This window comes from Lynx rufus, unplaced genomic scaffold (genome assembly GCF_022079265.1).
Source record: "Lynx rufus isolate CCGP_SWC_20201006 ecotype Redwood Valley unplaced genomic scaffold, mLynRuf1.p SCAF_16, whole genome shotgun sequence".
NCBI lineage: Eukaryota > Metazoa > Chordata > Mammalia > Carnivora > Felidae > Lynx > Lynx rufus.
This window is the reverse complement of record NW_025814830.1, coordinates 17,656,044-17,675,138: the sequence shown is the minus strand read 5'-3', so window position 1 is coordinate 17,675,138 and position 19,095 is coordinate 17,656,044.

Sequence of the window (19,095 nt, the reverse complement as noted above, 5' to 3'; positions counted from 1 at the left end):
GAAAGAAGTTAAAGACGGGGAAGGTGACAAGCTCCCTTTCCGGAGCTGTGCAGTTTTTTTTTTTTTTTTTTTTTTTTTGCAATGTTTTCTCGGTGGCAGTCTGTTAAAGAAATACTTCATTGTCACCGAGCACAGAGTCATTAAAGGCACCTTGGAAATTTGGACCCTTTTACTAGAATCAGGGCTTAAATAGCAACTTAATTTATGACACTTCTCGAGGCTGATGGCATTTTTGCTCTCAGGTAAGGTCATCTCAGTGTACCCCCTCCCTCTGTCGCCTCCTTTTAGCACAACTCAAGAGGTGGGATCTCTTCACTTGCAAGTAACTGATGTATTCAACTGCTAAAATGTAAGTCACATACGTATGGAAGCACGTGTGAGTTCACGGTGTGTTTCTAAAAGAGAGCTCCTTTATATCTGCGTGTGAAAGAGAAGGGCAGAAGGGGGCGGGGGGGACCCACGAATGAGCACGTGAATAATTAGATCAGAGAGAGATGCCACCTTTTCTCAGGGTTGGAACTGCGAGGGGGGAAAGGACTAGCACGTAATTGACATAATTGATCTGGTATTTTTTTCCCTTTTTGCTGCAGTAATTTTTATGCATGCCATTGTTGCTGTTATTATCCAGGATGTGATCTTCTGTGGTTGATAATACAGACTAGATATGAATGCGTGTATGTACCAGCCAATCACAAATCTATAGTGTCTATTTCTGCATCACCAGGTGCTATCTCATGGGAAATATCCTCTTTTTTGGCAGGCACACAGAGCGCTGCATTATCTGTCATTTTCATTAGATTCAAGCTACAGCTGAGCCAAAAAGACTTAGTTCTAGCATATGTGCTCAAAATGGCCAAGCTGTGATTGTCCAAATTCACCCTTTCAGGATTGCATTACAGACAACTGGAGCCGAAGCTGGAAATTGGAGGGAGCAAAGTACCTGAATTCCACTTGGGCAACTGTAAACACCAGAAGCTCCTAAGATCGGAGCTTATTATCATAATCATCTCGAAGGATGGCTTCCATCGGAAAGTTCAACATTTTTTTTAGCACATTGTAGGTAGGGATGGGGGGGTGGAGTCAGCCTAGATTTTGAGGCCACTTAACAAAGAAAACCCAATCTCTTTCGTCGCCCCCATGTCTCTCAGGGCACCCGGGCGCTCTGGGATGCTACAGATCCCATCCGCAGGCCTTGCCCTAGGCCAGCTAACCTTGACTCCTGTACGATGCTGTCCACTGTGGGGCGTGTGACTGCAGAGCCTGCTGGCACGAAAACCATCACACATTCAGCAGTGAGCAATTTCTGCAGGAACCGGAAGGGACCAAAGAGGCAGCGTGCGGTAAAGTTGGGTCTCTAGGCAAGTCTCCATCACGATTTTATAGATTCGATCTTATATTTGAGCGTATGGAGAGGACATAGCCAAAAAGTAAACACAATTTACAATGCTAAAAACTGGAGAGGGGCGCCTGGGTGGCTCAGTCGGTTAAGCATCCGACTTCGGCCCAGGTCACGATCTCATGGTCCGTGAGTTCGAGCCCCGCATCAGACTCTGTGCTGACAGCTCGGAGCCTGGAGCCTGCTTCGGATTCTGTGTCTCCCTCTCTCTCTCTGCTCCTCCCCCGTTCATGCTCTGTCTCTCTCTGTCTCAAAAATAAATAAACATTAAAAAAAAAAAACAAAACTGGAGAGCCACGGGGCTGGGAGGATGGTTACTCTACCCAGGGGACTTGATGTTACTTTAAAGCAGTCATGGGGGGCGGTGGGTGGAAAGCAACGGCTAGCTGTTCAAGCAGAGAACTGATTGTCTTACAAACCAAAAGGCCAGTGGTAATGTAAAATGGTGCCTCCGCTGTGGCAAATGGTTTGGTGGGTTCTCAAAATATTACACATAGAATTACTGTATGATCCCACAGTTCAACCGCTGGGTATGTAGCCCAAGGAATTGAAAGCAGGGTTTGGAAGCGAGATGCGGTCTATACACACAGAGGAATATCACTCAGTCTTAAAAAGGAAGGGACTTCTGACACATGCCACAGTATGAGGGAATCTCGAAGACATTTTGCTACGTGAAAGAAGTCAGTCAGTCACATCAAGATAAAAACGGTACGATTCCACTCATTTGAGGTACCCAGAGTAGTCCCGTGCATGGGGACAGCAGGGCGGTTCCCCAGGGCAGGTGGAGGGGCGGGGGAGTTATTCCCTAATGGGGACAGACTTTCAGTTTTGCAAGACGGAAAGAGTCCTGTGGGTGGATGGTGGTGGGGGTCGCATAACAATGTGAATGCGGTTGCCAACACTGAACCGCACGCTTCACAACGGTTAAGATGCAACCTTGACGTTGTGTGTATTTTACCACAATTAAAAACTGGCACATAGGGACGCCCGGGTGGCTCAGTCGGTTGAGCGTCCGACTTCGGCTCAGGTCATGATCTCACAGTTCGTGGGTTCGAGCCCCACGTCGGGCTCTGTGCTGACCGCTCAGAGCCTGGAGCCTGTTTCAGATCCTGTGTCTCCCTCTCTCTCTGCCCCATCCCCACTCATGCTCTGTCTCTCTCTGTCTTAAAAATAAATAAAACGGGGCGCCTGGGTGGCGCAGTCGGTTGAGCGTCCGACTTCAGCCAGGTCACGATCTCGCGGTCCGTGAGTTTGAGCCCCGCGTCGGGCTCTGGGCTGATGGCTCGGAGCCTGGAGCCTGTTTCCGGTTCTGTGTCTCCCTCTCTCTCTGCCCCTCCCCCGTTCGTGCTCTGTCTCTCTCTGTCCCAAAAATAAATAAACGTTGAAAAATAAATAAAACATTAAAAAAAAAAAAACAACCTGGCAAATAAACGATTAAAATGGTAAATTTTATGTTAAGCCTATGTGCCACAATTTTTTAAAAAAGAAAGAAAACATAGGCCCATGTCTGTTTTGTCAGACCCGCTTCAGTGTCCGACCGGCTTGCGGGCCAAAGACGGGGAATACAAAGTTTGAGTTTTTGTTTACTACGCAAATTGACTCTGTCGACCAATTTCACTGGTAACCAGCTAGCCTCACCGGTAAGCGAGTATTCCAGAAACACCTTCGTGTACAAGCAACAACAACAGCCAACACTTTTCTGGCCCCTTCGCAGAAGCAACCCCCTGGCCCCGTAGCCTCCCCCGAGTCTGTGCCACAGCAGTCCCCAGCCGTGCCGTGTTCTTCCACATTGGCACCGAGGGTGAGCCCACACCGGGCCATGTCTCTTTTGAGCTATGTGCCAAGTTTCCAAGACAGCGGAAACATCCACAAATTGGCTATGAGGGGTGCCTGCTGCCCCAGACTTGTCCTGGGTTTTCATGCCAGGGCAGTGGCCCCATATACCATGACGGCGGGGGGAAACCTGTTCACGAAAACCTTCTCCTGAACCACAGAAGTGCTGGCCCCTTGTCCACGGCAGGTGGCTCACCATTTTTCGTCTGCACCGCTAGTACGGGCTAGTTGAATGACAAGGAAGCAAAGAGAAACGTGGCACGAAGGTTCCGGCAGCCAGGAGCAGGTCGGGTCCAGGAGTGGCAAGTCCCCGAGGAAGGTCATCGTCGCTGAGTGGGAACGAATCCGAGGATTGCTGTCTTCGTCAGCTCTGGCCGCCGTAACAAAATACCGGAGATTGGGAGGTGTAAGCAGACATTCATCATCTCAGAGTTCTGGAGGCTGGACGTGTGAAGTCGGGGTGCCATGGTCAAGTTCTGGTGAGAGCTGTCTTCCTGGCTTGCACAATGCCAACGTCTTCCTGTGTCCTCAACTGGCGGAGAGACAGAAGGAGGGAGAGATAGAGAGAGGGAGCAAGAGAGCTCTTCCTCTCCTTATAAGGGCACTAATCCCATCACGGGACCCCACTCTCGTGACCTAATGGCATCCTAATCACCATCCAAAGACCCCATTTCCAAATACCATCACCTTGGAGGTTGGGGCTTCTACATACGAATTTGGGCGGGGGAAGACACAGACCTTCGGTCATAACAGATTTGATCTTTACTCTTCACCAAGCCATTCTTCCTGCAGCTGGAGAGAGTGCCCCACACCCTGCTCTCGCGCTGTGGACCCCTCTGTGCAATTTTGCAACTCCCTGGGCCCTACATTCTCCCCCACCCCTCAAAGTCCAGCTGGACTGGACAGTTCAGCTTAGGAGTAAGACATTACAAGTGACCTGCAAAATACTTTATTTCTATATGACGTTCTGCAACAAGATCCCTGTTGCCTATTAATCGTACCATGTTTTGAAACAACACAAGGATTTTTTTTTTTGTATTAAAGGAAATTTCCTCGTGTATTTTCCTTCAATTATCACCATGTTACTGGAAACGAGGTAAGGCAATCTGAAAACAGTTGAGTGAGAGAATATACAAACAAACTTTCAAACTGTCTTTCAGCAAGTGAGGCTTAAGTTATTGAATATGCAAATTGCCTTATTAAAAAGAATGATGTCTTTTTCAGCAATCAGTTTAATTACAGTGGAGTCCTTCAATAGAAAAATCAGCTTGTGTCTCAGAATAAAAATTCTTTAGAAAGGGAATTTCGGTAGAACAGATCGAAATGAGAAAATTTACACTTGGTGGGAAAAGGGGCTTTGCGTAAATGGAGCGCAGGTTGCTGAGACAGGTGTGGGGGAGGCGTGGGTCTTCGAGAGCCCTGCGGGCATCCGGCTGAGCCCGTCTGTCCGTCTGTCTTGCATCCTCCTTCTCTAAAGCTCAGAGAGAGGAATGAGGTGCTGGTCTGTGAAAGGTGTTTATCCCGAGTGTGTGAGGGGGCTATACCTGAGACCACACATCTTCTACAGGGCAGCTTGGATTGGGCAGGCAAGATGCTGAAGCACCGGGATCAGAACAGAAGGGCTTTCGTTACTTAGAAGGCTTCCAGAACTCTGTCCGTTCTGCTCCAGGCCTTTCTCTCTGTCCCCTCGGGACCCCCGAACTTTGCCTGGTCTTTGTCCCATTGCCCCAGAATCTCCTCCCGGTTTAAGGGTCAGAAATCCCAGAAACCACCCAAAACATCTTCCCAGTTCAGCTGCTCCAGGATCATGGTAACCTCTGGAAGAGGGACACATCAGGATTTAGGGCAGAGGTCTGAATCAGACTTCTTAGGTTGGATCTCCACTGCATAGAATGACAACTTAGTGACTGGAGGCCAGCCTTTTAGCCTTTCTATGCCTCGGTTTCCTCACCTCTAAAATGGGAGAGAAAATACCGCCCACCTCACAGGATGCATTTGAAATGCAAAGAGAAACACCAGGCAACACTCAGAGTAGTACCCGACCCGTACTAAGCCTTCAGTTAACCCTCACCGGAGATAGTAAGGCAGCAGAAGCAAAAGTACAAATCTCCTGTGTATACTCTGATACTCTGTTATAACTTTCACACAAGTCTAAAATACAAAACATGAAATTCACACATATGCAAGAAACGCACAGGCAAATGTTCCTTCGGTGAACCTTGAAATCTTGAGCACCTACCATATGCCATCAGTGAGCAAAACTGGAAGGAAAAAAAAAAATCCATGTCCTTTTAAATTCTAGTGGAAAGACAAAACAATAGCTGAAAAGCACAATAAACACATCAATTACATAGTATTTCAGAAGTATCTCCACAGAACAAAGAAACATGGCTCAGAAGACCTGGAGTGAGGTGAGCAGCTGTAATTTAAATATTGCGGTCTAGGGGCGCCTGGGTGGCGCAGTCGGTTAAGCGTCCGACTTCAGCCAGGTCACGATCTCGCGGTCCGGGAGTTCGAGCCCCGCGTCAGGCTCTGGGCTGATGGCTCGGAGCCTGGAGCCTGTTTCCGATTCTGTGTCTCCCTCTCTCTCTGCCCCTCCCCCGTTCATGCTCTGTCTCTCTCTGTCCCAAAAATAAACGTTGAAAAAAAAAATTAAAAAAAAATAAAATAAAATAAATAAATATTGCGGTCCAAGTAGGTCTCACTGAGAAGGTAAAATTTGAGCAAAGACCTCAAGAAGGTGAGAGAGTGAGCCATGGCTATCTAGGGAAAGCGTGTCCCAAGCAGAGGTGCAAAGGCCCAGGGGCAGAAGTGAGTCTGACATGTTCTAAGCACAGCAGCTGGTCCGTGGGGCCAAAGAGGTATTGAAGAAAAGTAGGAGCCTGGGTCATAAAGTGACAGGGGCAGATCACATATAGTCGTGTGGACCACCTTAAGGACCCTGGTTTGCATTTGGATAAAATGGGGAGACTCATGTTTTAAAAGGAAAAATAGTATTCTGAGTTTATTGGGATGGAGGGGGACCCATGAGGAGGGTACAGCACATACCCAGGCTAGTAGCTGGGGTGTGAGAATATTCTAAAGAGCAAAATCCAACACATATACCTAGCCGATTAGATGTGGGGGGAGAGAGAGGAGACAAGATGACTCCAAGATTTCATTTAACTAAACGTAAACTAGTTTGTAAGTAAGGAATCCATGGCTACCTTGTTTGTTGTAAAACAAAACAAAACAAAACAAAACACAAAAAACAAAAAACAAACAATAAGCCTGTTATAAAAAACAACAAACCAAAATAAATTTGATCTAAATCGCCATGGCCTTACTTCTAGCATTTTATTCGGTACAACTAAATACACTGCACATCAAAAATGATGTCACATTAGGGGCGCCTGGGCGGCTCAGTCGGTTAAGCGTCTGACTTCGGCTCAGGTCACGATCTCGCGGTTCATGAGTTCGAGCCCCGCGCAGGGCTCTGTGCTGACAACTCGGAGCCTGGAGCCTGCTTCGGATTCTGTGTCTCCCTCTCTCTCTGTCCCCTCCTCCGCTCACGCTCTGTCTCTGTCTCTCAAAAAATATATAAGTTAATTTAAAAAAAAAAAAAAGATATCAAATTAAGAACGTATCAGCTAGGGGCGCCTGGGTGGCTCAGTTGGTTAAGCGTCTGACTTCAGCTCAGTTCACGATCTCACGATCTCGCGATCTCACGATCTCGCGATCTCACGGTCTGTGAGTTCGAGCCCCGCGTCGGGCTTTGGGCTGATGGCTCAGAGCCTGGAGCCTGCTTCCGATTCTATGTCTCCCTCTCTTTCTGCTCCTCCCCCATTCATGCTCTGTCTCTCTCCCTGTCTCAAAAAGAAATAAACGTTAAAAAAAAAAATTTTTTTAATAAAAAAAAAAAAAGAACGTATCAGCTACATCCCAGATGGAGAATACTCAACACGAGAAAGTTCTGGGCATCAAGTGGTACGCCGTAGGTGCTCATGAATGTTTCACTTCTGTCTGTTCCTTGGGCACACTGAACTTGTTCCCACCCCAGGGCCTTTGCACGTACTATCCCTTGTTCCTAGAATATCCTTCCTGCTCTTTGAATAGCTGGCCCTTCTTCCTCATTAGCTCAAATACTCTTTCCCTGACTTAGGTCACTCTCTACCCGCTACGCACTCAGGCAGGAGAAGTTTCCTCTTATTCGGGAAAGGATCAGCCCTTTTATTCTCTTCAGGCCTTCGACTGATTGAATGAGGCCCACTCACATCAGGGAGGACCGTCAGCTTTACTGGGTCCACTGATTCGAGGGTTAATCTCACCCAAACACCCTCACGGACACCCAAGGGCCTGGGCCCAGTCAGGCTGACCCATAAAATGAACCATCAGAGCTGTTTTGCCCCCGTTAAGTTTGGCATTTTATGAGGGCGTCTTAGCTATTCGTTTCTCGGTCTTTCTATCTATGCATGTGTCTTCCCTGTAAGGACATAACCTCCACCAGCTGTTTGTTGAACGAATGAACCCGTGAATAAAGGAAGGGCAAACAGTCCCACGTGTGGCTTGAGATTTAGGAGAGAGGGGCCTGGAATTTTCTGAGGCCAGGTGACGTTGGTGTGGAGAGGAGACGGTGGTTGATGAGAAGCAGGAGCCTGGGGAAGGCAGGAGGGGACTGGGCCGAGGGACCGGGGAGGAAGTAGACAGGATGAGATCAAGCCTTATGGGAAGAGGCAGAAATGCATCTCTGACAGCCAAATCCCCCTGCCTGCATCCTGGCTTTTATTTTTAATCTGGAGTGCGGCATCTGACCTGGCCCCGCTGACTGGGAGCCGGAGCCACAAATCAAAGCCCGAAGCAGGGTGGGTGCCAGGCTGGGCTTCCCTGGGGAAGTGAGGGGGCAGCAGCAGTGGAGGCGAGCCCGGTGGTCTCCCGAGCCCCGGGTGGCCGTTGTCTGTAAGGCAGAGGGGCCGGGCGACGGAGCGGTTCATCACGATGGCAGGGGACCCCAGAGAGAGGCTAGGCGGGGGACGGACACGGGGCAGCTTCTGTTGGCCCAGAGCTCTCACCTCAGGGATTCTTGCTGGCGTCACAGGTTTTGGTCCTTGTTGGTCGCTTTTAATGAAGACAAGAAGGGAGAAGCCACCATCAAGCGTGAAACGTTACATGCATACACGTTATCAAAACTGTTGAAGGGAAAGGCCCCACGTATGACTTAAGCTGAAATCATCCCTCCCGGGTTGTCATGCTCTGTTTAAAAATAAGTCTTAGCTAGCATGATTGGTTTTTGAGGCATTGTTTGGGTATCTTTGTCGGGGGCTCTCTGCAGCTGGAGGGGCCGAGCTGCGCACTCAGAGTTCCGCTGAAGTCTCAAAGGCAGGCAGGGGTGACAAAGGACAGGTCTGTCCTTGGCAGACCCACTGGGAGGCAGAGGGGAGAGGCTCCAACTGGGGCCCCGGGTGGACGAGGAGGGCGCAGGAGTACCCGGAGACCCTGAGCCAGGGGACAGCATGCTCCTTCTCCTTCCCTGTGCAGGTGGCCGCCTGTCGGGACCCAGGCAGGAGCTGACGGGTGGTGCTTGGGGTCCGTCTCCTTCGCCCCGTCCCTGAGCACTGCGGGCCTGCCATCTGTCTGTACTGAGCCTGACTCTGTGCCCAGACCTCAGGGAGGCTCTGCTCTGGGAACCAAACAGGTGGAGACACAACCCCGCCCCCAGGAGCCTACTATGGCGGAGGGACCCTGTACCAAGAGAGAGGAGGCCTACTCAGGGACAAGAAGGAGACACACGGGGCGGGGCTGTGACTTGGGTCTGTAGAGGTCAAGGCCAGGGCAGTTCTGGGTGTACCCAAGGAGGAGGAGGCCTCCTGGGCGGGAGGGGGGGGGGGAGGCTTGAGTCAGGTCACACAGGTGAGAAGACTCCAGGCAGGTGACAAGGGTCGAGGCAAGGCCTGACGGTACCAAAAACCCGGTCCGAGGGACAGCCTGGGTCCCCCGCCAGATCCCAGCAGCCCCGAGGAGGTGGGGGTGGGGAAGGACCGATGGACGACGTCTGTCATTGTTGACGACCAAGTTCCTGATTTTCAGAAGCGGCTGTGGAACATACAGCTGAACAAGAATGCAGGCGGGTCAACAAGAAACCCAAAAGAATCAGGGGGAAAGATGCAGAGACGGTTTACAGACGTGGAGGGCCTAACAAACAGCCAAGGGCCCTAGGAAATGGTGCTCAACCTCATTAACCGTCCGGGAGATGCGGACCTAAAGGACAATGAGGTGCCACCTCGCAAAATGGAAAGCTGGAAAGCATGGAAGGTGACGAGGGCCAACAGCGCTGACGCCCTTCCTGGGGGAAGCCGCCTGGCGCTCCGTACGCCGCACACCCTACGCGTCCCGCACGGGTCCAGCGGGAAGGGGTGCATAAGGCAGCCGCACCCTGCGTGAGCCTCCCTCCCCGCCCCCCTCCCCCCCCCCCGGGGCGGGGAGCAATTCGAAAGCCCATCCCGGTCCCCGGGGGGGGGGGGGGGGGGATGGAGAAGTTGGCCGTGGTGCAGCCGCAGCAGGTACCGCGGTCCTGTTACGCTTCAGTGTAAACACTTCGGGCTTCCAGAAGCCAGAGGAGTGGAGTCAAGACAGTGGTTGGTGTCCGTGGTGCGCTGTGGCTTTTAAAGCATAAATCAGACGGTGGCAGCCTCGTTTGTGGCTCTGCGGTGCATTCTGGCTGCACTTAAAATAAAATTCAGACCTCTTACCACGGCCTCCAAGACCACATGTCCAGCCCCCCACAGTTCCTCCCCCTTCTCTCCCGCTGCCCGGCCGCCTTGCCCTCGCCAAGGTCAGTGCCACCCCCGGATGTTTCTCTGACTAGCTTTCTCTTGCCCCGGCTCTCTATGCAGGCCATCTCTGGAGAACGCTTCCCTCACCGTCCTCAGGACGGCTGCGCCTAACGGTGCCCAAACCCCGGGGACCCCGCCGTGGCTCTTACCGGCCAGCGGCTCCTTCTTTCCCGTGGCGTTTCTGGATTTTCTTCATGGGTGTTATCGGAGGCGCTTAGGAGTCCGAAATGACCTTGTTCATTATCATCTGTTGTTTGCTGTCCGCCTTCTCCTGCTGGGGCCTTAGGCTCCTGGAGGGCAGAGACCTGGGCCTTCTTATTCACAGCCCCAGCCTCAATGCCTAAGCCAAGGCAGACGCTTCCTCCTTGTGTGCCGGATGAATAAACAAGTAAGCAGCTGGCAAGGGATGTCGGCCACGGGAGCTCGCACGCAGTGAGGCCCTGAGCCCAGGGTCTGGAAGGGTTACCCCCCCCCCGGCACTTCCCCCTCCCGGATGCTGGGAGGGTTATGGCTATCCCGGTTTTCCAAGGTGGGAAACTGAGGCTTGCGGAGGCTAGAAGCCAGCCCCCTAAGTACCGGTGACAAAGCACCATTTAAACTCAAGTTTCCTCCCCTAGCCAGGCCCTGCGCAGAGCCCCAAACCCCTCCCGGTGCTCGTCCATCACCGGGCAGACTTCTGGGCCCTCTGGGTCTTTCAGGCCCCTCGCGAAGCGAGGGGGCGGCCGGGGACGCACAGGGGTGGGTGCAGTCCGGTGTGTGACTGGCCCTGTGGGCTCCGGCCAGGAGCCCATCTCCTCCCTTCCCCCCATCTGAGAACAGTGCCGGCGGCTGTCACATCCCACTAAGCTCAGAGGCTGTTTGTTTCATTGATGGAGACAGCTCCCACGGCAGTCCAAATCCAGCTTCAAACCACCTTGGTAGCTCCTGGCCACGCTGACCAGATCGAGTTTGAAGCTGACTCAATTATGGGAGCTGTTAGGTCCGAGCTTCCAGACCTTCTCCACGTAGAAGCTGAGGCCGCTTCCTACAGCCACAGCCAGGGCCCGGGACCCTTTCCAAGGGGACACGGTGCCTCCTGGGCAGCCCGGGGTCCTGGATGTGGCACCCCCCAGCGGCCCGTGCAGCGTGTCTGATGGCCCCTCACCCTCTGTGCTCTGGAACCCCCTGATGGAGAGAAGCCCCAGCCAAGGAGACCCCTATCTTCTCTCCAACATCCCTGCGTCCCTTCTTCGCTGACCCGAAAGCAAAGCTCTCTGCTCCCCAGGCGGCCCCTCCCGCTTCTGCCCGCCCGTCCCCTTTGCGGCCTGGGCATCCACCTGTCCTGCGTGCCCACCCGATGTCTAATCAGCAGGTCCCGCCGGGGCAGCGGCGAATTCACTGCGCACCCCACGCAGGAAGGCTTTGCCGCTCGTCCGACATCCCGTGCCCGTGTGTAAACAACGGTTTTCCATAAATCAGGAGGGTTAAAGGTTATCCTACTCTCATGTCCCCGAACCCCGTGTGCATCCTGCTGTGCCCTCCCAGAGGGGACAGAAGGGCTGGAATGGGGGTGCCCGGGGGCTGCTCCTGCATGCGGACGTGCGGTGAGGGCTACAGGACGCAGCACGCCGGCACAGTAGCAGGGTCCCCACTGGCCACGGCCTCCCTGCCTCCCTGCTTCCCGCCTCCCCGCACTGAGGCCCGTGTCCCAGGGAAGCACATGCAGGGAGGGAGGAGCATCTCTGCTCACGTGGTTTCCAGGAGCCAGGTTGGCCCGCAGGCATTTGGGGATGGGTGAGATTGGCTCACTTTGTGCTACCAGGATTTGGCATCCATTTCAGTGAGAAAATCTGTTACCCCCAGTCCCGGCCTCTTGTGGGTAGATCACAGGATATCAGAGAAAGCCCAAGAGCCCAGGCACTTGTCCCCAGTGGGAGCACCAGCTCCTCTGAGGGCCACTGCCCAGCTGGGTCCCACTCAGCTTGCCAAGGGCGAGGCCTGGCCCCAAGCTATTCCCCCTCTATAGACCCAGCACCGAGTAGGATCAGAACAGAAATGCCGAGGGTATTTAGTGGGCTATCTTATCAGCTTCCGAGGGCTGCTGTGATAAACTCCCACAGGCTCAAACAAGAGAAGGGCGTTCTCTCACTATTTTGAAGGGATCTTAGGGTCTCCATAGGGCTGTGCTCCCTCAGGGGGCTAGGGGAGCACCCATTCCTTGCCTTTTCCAGCTGGCAAGCCTTGGCCCTCCTTGCCTCAGTCAGAGCCACATCGCTCCAATCTCACAACTGTCTTTACCTCCCCTTCTCCTGTGTGGGTCCCCGGGTCTCATCTCCCTCTGCTTCTCCCTTGTAAGGATGTGCATGACGGCACGCAGGGTCCGCCTAGATAACCTAAGAGTAGCTCCTTCTTTCAAGGCCCCTAACTTAATCACAGTTTTTGCCGTATCCGTTAATAGTTGTAGGTTCCAGGGATTGGGAAGTGAATGTATGGGTGGCGGGGGGGGAGGGCATTTTTTTCTGTCTCCCAGAGCTGTTACGTAACAACTTGGGATCTCAGGGCAGGAATTTTCTCCTTTGGTGCTCACAGAGACTGAAGGGTCAAGGGGCTATCATTGCCCCATTTGCCACGCTGGGCGAGAGTGGGGGTGGAGACAGGGCTGAGATACACCCCCGACATCCATGAGGATGATGAAAGGGAAGTGTAGAGGCCCTCGTAGTCAACATCCAGCTTCCCCTGGCCACTCGTGCAGTTGCACACCGTTCAATTACAGGGCCTTGGCGACCGGAAGTGTAGACCCTTGGAGTCTCGTAGGCCTGGGGTTATAGCCTGTTCCTGCCTCCGTTTCCTCACAATGCCAGTCCCCAGCAGGGTTATTGCGAACTTTTCTTTTAAGTTTCTTTATTTATTTTGAGAGAGACAGAGACAGTGCAAATGGGGGAAGGCAGAGAGAGGGGGAGAGAGAGAATCCCAAGCGGGCTGCTCACTGTCAGTGCAAAGCCCGATGCAGGGGCTCAAGCTCACGAGGCTTGAGACCATGACCGTGGCCAAAATCAAGAGTTGACGCTTAACCGACTGAGCCTCCCGGGCACCCCAGGGTTATTCTCCATCTCAAAGGAAACAGCAGATGCAGGCACCTAGCTGCAAGTTTAGCACACAGCAAGCATCCAATCAATGGTGGATGTGATTGTTCTTTTTGTTGGATTGGACAAATGTTTCCTGATCCTTCCTGCGTGCTAAGCACCGGATGGTGGCATCGGTTTGCTGGGACAGCTGTCAGCGTCACCCAGTGCTGGCACTAACCGTAGCGACAGCACTCCTCATCACTATCTGCCCCTCCTTCCTGCCTGCGTGCCACAAGGGCACACTGAGAACATTCCACGTGAGACGCGGAGGTGAAGAAGGTGACACAGTCCCTGCCCTTCTCTGCAGGAGTTCTAGGGCAGTGGCACAGAAGGAGATTGCGTTCCCAGGTGAGAGTTGCGCCTGGACTTTCGAGGATGAAGCTGGGAGGAAGGAGAGGCCAGTGATGCCTCTTGTAAGAAGCAAGGCTTGAGCTGAGTCCCAGAGGTGATACCACCGGGTATTTGAGCTTTCGATGCCAGGAACCAGAAGGTTGCTAAAGAAATGGGCACCTTGTCTCTGGGAAAAGTAGTAGTGGGGATCAGCAAGCAATGGCTGACCACACAGCAAGAGTCCCTTCTTGGGCAGACCCTGATAACGACGCCGATGGTAATGACCGTGTTATGGTTGGATGGCCAGAGCTCTGGAAGGAAATCCAGGTGACCCCCTTAGGATGACCGGAGAGAGTTTAATGACAGGACCACTCACAACGGTGTGGGAGGCACCAAGAGAAAACACTGAAGATTATCAGGCACCCAAGGGGTGACATCAATGGACGGCCATCACTATTAGTGTTTCAATGCCTGAAGGGCCAAGGAAGGGACCATTCCCAGACCCAGAGAGCGGCACTAGTAGGAGAGGGCCAATCGACAGGCACTGTGACCTTTAGCAGAAGAACGCAGCCGCTCTTGACCTGTGGCACGGGAGAGAGAGAGCCAGGGCAGTGAAGACTCTGACTTCCCTCCGACCTTCTCTTGTGGGGTTCCCCATTGGCCATTCCCAGCTGGAAGTCAGAGGGTAAGGGATCCTGTGGATGGAATGCATACGGTCATCTTTCTGGGATATCAGGGGCGCGGGTGGGGAAGGACGGGGAGCATATCTGGAGGGGCAGACAGAGAATCTCACCTGTGATTCCACCCCGGATGATGTCGATGGTGATGGTGATAATGGGTGTTGATAGTTGTAGGGGGATGGCGATGGTGGTGGTGATGATGATGGTGACAATGATGCCCATACGAGTGGTGGTGGTGACGGTGATGATGTTCGTGAAGACCGATATCGTTATTGGGCTCCTACATAGTCGCTCACTCTATTAAGGCCTTTCAATCTTTACACCAGCCCAGTAGGACAAGACAGTAGAGATTCTTGGACACTTGGAAGATCTACGTGAGGATCAACAGCCAGAATTATCCTCAGCTCCATCGGGCCTCCCCGCAAACACAAGGTTTGGCAGGGCACCTGGTCCTAGTGACTTGGGTTGTAATTATGTGTAAATGGGCTGGTCTTACTACTTTTCTGTGAGCTCCTCTATGTAAGCTTGGTATCTGCTTATCACTACAGCCCAGGGCTTGACGATATCTAGCAGAGTAACTGCCCCTCAGAACTCGCTAAACCAACGATGACGCACGAGTGAATGAATGAATGAGTGAGCGAGTGAGTGAACGAACGAATAAAGAGAGACTCCGTGGCAACAGGTCACAGAGAGTAAGCTCTGGGTCTCACACCTGCTCTCCGTGGAGCCTGACTCATCATAGGCACTTAGCAAATATTGGAGAAGAGCCAACACAGTGGCACTGTGGTATTTCTGTTTTCTCTGGTACACATTTCCTCATGTCTAAACATGGACTGAAAACCATCCAAGCTTTCCGAAGCTATTTGGTTCCCTGAATTTTGCCCAAGCCCAAACTCCGAGCTAAGAGTGGGGATGTTTGTATGACGTCTCAGTGCAGCACATGGAAACCCACAGCCCAACATAGCTCAGAATTGCTAATAACCTTCAGATTGTTGTGTTAATAAGTGAAAATACAGAGAAACACAAACCTGTCTTCCTGTTAATGTTAATTTTGGTCCCAAAAAACGTTGCTAAAACATATTGCTGGGCATGCCACAGATGTTCCTTCTCTTGCACGTGCACGATATTCAAAGTGAGAGCTGGACGCTTTGACAGAATTTCTGTCGCTTCGATGATAACTGCGGTCAGGCCATTTTACTACCGCTCGGGTCTGTCGTCTTATCTGACCATTCCCCTGTGCAGGTTCCCATTGGGGCTGGCGTGCAATTCTGTGTTTGCTACCACAACCTGCTCAGTAGACTGATAAAGGTAAGCAATTGAAAAAATAAGTTGAGCTGTGTCACGTTCTTGTCAACTCACCCCCTAATTTCACTCTATGCAGAACATATATGATGGTCTGCTTGGTGGGGAGCGGAGTAGAATCCCAGGTTGTCCGTTCCCAGAGCTCATTAGGGTGAGAGATGACATGGAAAGATATGTGGCTCTCCAGCCTGATACTGAGGCTTTAACTACCCTGGATAGAAGAGATTTAAAGCCACTTATCAGTTTTTAAAGAACCAAGCAGAACAGCCCTGCATTCCCTCATCTTGTCCTGGTTTATCTTCTATGTGCAGGGGCCATTTTTAAGAACAAGAAGGTGTCATAATTTAGAGTGATTACAAGAGCCACCCAGCATTCCGTGGCTTCAAGGCCTTTTCCTGACCATGCAGGGAACAGATTGACATGGGCATCAGCAAAGTGGGGGCGGGGTGGATTCTGTGTCTCCAGTGCTGGGGAGCTACACCCCCTGGGGCAGGGAGGGCTGTTTCATCCCAGTCTGAGAGTTCTTTAGAATCCATCCGCAATGGCTGGCATCTGGGTGAGAGGAGAGAGAGCCCTTTGAGAGCCCCGGGGAGTGAGAACAGAGGGCCACTCAGGCACCAGGTGTTAGACTGAAGTCAGCTTCTGGGAGGAGGCGCCATGTTAAGTACAAGTGTGGGCATTACCACCTGGCCTCACACTAATAGAATTTGTGTTTGGTTGACGTACCCACCGACCAAGGGAAGAAACACACAAGGAAAAGATGGAGATCTAGTCCCAGACCGGGAAACCCTGGAGGTGGCCTTGTCCTCTATCTAGTTATTGATTTATTTTCCCATTTTTTCAGCCAATTCCATCAAGTGAAACATGGGCCACCTCCCTGGGGATGCTCAAGGACGACTAATTAATGGTGATAAGGAGCCTTCTGTCCTGTGCCAGGCTGAGGGGGCAGCTATACGCCAGACTCCAAACAGAAGCCGGAAGAAGCCAGAGCCCTGGCCAGCACCACCAAAGCTCCTGTCTCTGTTCTCACCTCTGTTGCAGGTGATTTCAGTGTCTGTCCTTACCACTCCAGTCCACCATTGTTACCATGTGGATTAGAAGCCTTGATGGTCACGTGCTCCAAATAAAGACAATCTTTATTATGCATCGAGTGCAGGACGTGGGCTTCGCAATACCCCCAGCGTGAGTGCCATCACTCTCTGCCCACAGTTTGAGCAAGAAGAGCTCCTCAGATGGAACAGCCTTCTCCAGAGGCTTTTGGAGAGGGTTAGGTTCAAGGTGGCTAAACACCATCTCAAAGAATCACTCGTGCACCAACACTGTGTATCCAGCTAAAGCGGAGAGTGGATAGGATTGCCTGCCAAATTCAAGACCACAGGCAAGTGTTCCAGAGAGAGTCGAATCACCTGGAAAATAATCTTCAAGCTCCTCTCAGTTGGGTCCCACTGAAGCCTGCCTGGGGATGGGGGAAGGCATTTGTGCCTTCCCGTTATAAGTGTTCATGCGACATTGCCGAACTACAGGTCACACAAGAATGCACAGCCCCCAGAAGAAATTTAAACCCTAGGAAGGGTCTGTGAAGGATTGATCCTGGACCCTCACCCTTACCCAAGAGCCTCTTTCTAGGTACTTCCAAAGGAAGCAGCATCAAGCAGAGGTCCTCAGCAGGAAAGGCAAATTGGGCCTTTGCTTGTAACGGCAGGCATTCATCAACTTTCTCTTCAGAACCGCCTTCCTTTGCAGCCAGAAATGCCTCCATTGTTTTAACCCAAACGACAGAGAGGCCACCATGTGTCGGATGTGATCATGGAAGGTCAGGTTATTTCCTAGACCAATAATGCATGGATAAGAATCTATTTGTGGGGAATAAGTGAAGTGAAACTCAATGGCTCGAAAAGTAGGGGGTGTGATGGTTAACATTTTGTGTCCACTTGGCTAGGCCACAGTACTCAGGGATTTGGTCAAACACATCTGGAGGCTGCTGTGAAGGTTATTGTTTAGATGGGATTAACAGTGAAATCAGTAGACTTTGAGTAAAGCAGATTACCCTCCATAGTGTGGATGAGCCTCATCCAATTGGTTGAAGGCCTTAAGAAAGACCTTCCTCAAAGAAGAGGGAATTTTGCCAGCAGACTGCCTTCGGACTTGAACTTGTAGTTCGACATCAGCTGTTCCCTGTCTCTAGCCTGTCACCATGCCCTGCAGATTTCGGACTTGTTAGACTTGACAATCATGTGAACCAATCCCTTAAAATAAATCTATGTATGTATAATGCATGTGTGTGTGTGTGTGTGTGTGTGTGCATGTGTATGTGCATCGATCTATCTTTCATCTATCTATCTATCTCTATCTATCTATCTATCTATCTATCTATCTATCTATCATCTATCTACCATCATCTGTCTTTATCCTATCAGTTCTCTTTCTCTAGACAACTGAACTCTGCCTCACTTGAGTAGGAATGAGGAAGAAGGAAGCACTGTCTGCAGAGGCCAATAGAAAACAGAAGATTCTAGTGGTCTCCACAGTAGAGGTGCTGTCAGAACAACAACCCATCCCACACATGCCTTTTCCTCACCCAGCCTGAAGACCGGGTGCCATGCCATGCAGCTGGGGCCTGCTCATTTACCTTGTGAAGAAGATGTCGCCTAAGAAATGGCTAACACTGCTCTGAGTGGAGACTGCCCTGGGAATGGGAAAAATGAAATCCTAGCTAGACACAGTAAGAAAGCATCATGGCTACCTCAGCCTGCTTCAGCAGACTGGCCAGGCTGTAAAACAGGAAGGCCATGGAAAGACAACAGGATGAGAACCAGGTACAGTTGGAATACGTTTTCCTGGAGAAATGCGCAGGGGCAAAGCGCCAGGCAGGCCCTGGTTTCCCGCGGGCTGGATGAGGGCCAGCGTAAGGCTCACCTATTGTTCTCAGGCTCACTGGTCCACCTTAATATGGCTCGGCCTTTATTAAGGGAATCCAAGAGGCCAGCTACCTGCTGCTATAGGGAGCTGATGTTTCCATCTTGTGCATTCCGATGAGCAAGACGTTTTGCCTTCCCCCAGTTCCATCCCCCAAAAGGAAGAAGTTGGCAGGCCACTGAAGTGTTTTGACTGAAGTGTCTTTGGTGTTCCCTTTCTAATAAAGGGCCATATATTAGTGCCGAACAGTCAGTGTTTTGAGCACTAAAGTAATACCAGTAACTCTCATTGCTCAAGAAACTGCTGAGCAAAATCTTCCAACAATGTGTCTCCCCGGCATTCCTTAACCCTATTGATAATGATAAAGCCTCATAAATCTAGGTAAATCTTTAATTACACCTTTGGAACATGGCGATATTATGACTGTGACATAGTCATAAAGGGCACATTCAAAATTAGCTCCATATACATTTTGTGAATATGGAAAAGGTAGAAGTGACTACGGTTAAGGAGGAAAGACCAAAAAAAAAAAAATCGTACTTTTTTTTCCTTGTTACAACCACCTTTTAAAATGGGAATTTAATTCATTAAAAAAAAAAATTATTGTGGAAAGCTCTGTCTGTGGACTCCTCCGATTTTTATCAAAACCCAGTGTCAGCTTTGCTGAGCCCTAGTGCAGGTTACGAAATCTATCATCTGAAATGAAGGGAGTCTATTCCTCTGTG